Consider the following 1,733-nt stretch of genomic DNA (forward strand, 5'->3'; position numbering starts at 1 on the left):
TATATATATTGTTGTTCTTTTACCTGTTATTGTTAATTATATCAAACCAGCCCTGATTTAACTGACCTATGAATCAAAATGTGTTCCATCTAGATCATTACGATTCTTTATCGGATGTTTAATTCCTTTATTCGAGGAAAATCTGGCTGCTATCGCCAAACTTTTCAATAAGACTCTAAGCGGGACTGAAAAGGGCCTTCCTACTCCTGATCAACCATTATTAAGAGTCTATATCACTATCTAAGAGTTTTACACGTTCTTGTCCTCCTCAACCCCATAAAGTACAATTAGTGGGGATGAAAGTTAAAGCAATCTCCAATAATGGATATTGTGATTCCTCTCCCTTGTGTTTCTTCTTGATGAGACCAGAGTATGAATTTGTTGCCGTCATATCACAGTTATACTGTTGGCTTATGTAGTGTCATTTGTAAACCCATCTTCTCCAAGTATTCCCTCGTATATTACTATTATTGCGGGTAAAGGCGAACCCATAGCTAGGTTTCCTTGCTCTTTATGTGATTTGTAGGAATGTTATTTATACGCTGAATATCAACTTCTCCATTGTAAGTATAGACAGGAACTCTAAACGTAGTTGTAGTAGCATAGGTGGGGGAGAATGTACTGTAAGAGCGTGTCGCTGCATCCATTTGGTTGGTAATTTCCTACTACTCCTGTCCTGATGGATGATTGCACCACTCTATATATATATATTTGCACATGTTTATATGTTTGAATTTCTGCGCGGGGAATATCCATCCATACATGAGAACGTGGACTAAAAGTTTGTGAATCTGTAAAGCAGATGAGCATGTGGATGTATATATATATATATTATATATATACTTTACTAGCAGAGGAACCCGGCGTTGCCCGGGAATGAAATTGTTGCTTATATACTGGAAGGAAAAAAGCAAAATATGCTGTATAGAAATCTGAGGACATTTTGTAGATGGACTCTCAGATGAATGATGACTGGGCACCTCTCATGAATTGGAAAATTGAAGATGCGCCAAAAAGCCTCATTGGTACTTGGAAACTTTTACGAAAATTAAAATGGGGATTAAATGAAAAAAATGATTTACGTGAATATCCTCACAAGAGTAATTGAAATAAATGGCGATTGTGGAACCCCTCACGCACGCACGCAAGCACACACGCACACGTACAAGACACACGTGTGTGTGCGCGCGTGCGCGTCTGTGTGTGTGTGAGAGAGACAGACAGACAGACAGACAGACAGACAGACAGAGACAGAGACAGACAGAGAGAGACAGAGACAGAGAGAGACAGAGACAGAGAGAGACAGAGACAGAGAGAGACAGAGACAGAGAGAGACAGAGACAGTGCCAGTGAAGGGTGTGTCGACAATTATACGTACATACATAAATAGTCATACATTTCTTATGCGTATGTGTGAGTGTGTGTGTGAGAGAGAGAGAGAGTCACTGAAACATCTCTCTGTCTGTCTGTCTCTCTCTCTCTCATACATACACACACGTGCAGATATACACACAGAAAAGATGTATGCATATGTATTTATGTATGTACGTAGACATCAAAACACCCCCCTTCACTCACACACATACAGAAACGCACATGTGCGTGTGTGACTCACTACGAATACATAGAGCTGAACACGGCGTGCCAAAATAAAAAAAATAATAATAAATTTATTTACGGAAATTAACGAAGTGTGCGAGTTCGGAACGAAATCAAACCTGGAGTGTGTGAAC

This window comes from Octopus bimaculoides, chromosome 6 (genome assembly GCF_001194135.2).
Source record: "Octopus bimaculoides isolate UCB-OBI-ISO-001 chromosome 6, ASM119413v2, whole genome shotgun sequence".
NCBI classification, from domain to species: Eukaryota; Metazoa; Mollusca; class Cephalopoda; order Octopoda; family Octopodidae; genus Octopus; species Octopus bimaculoides.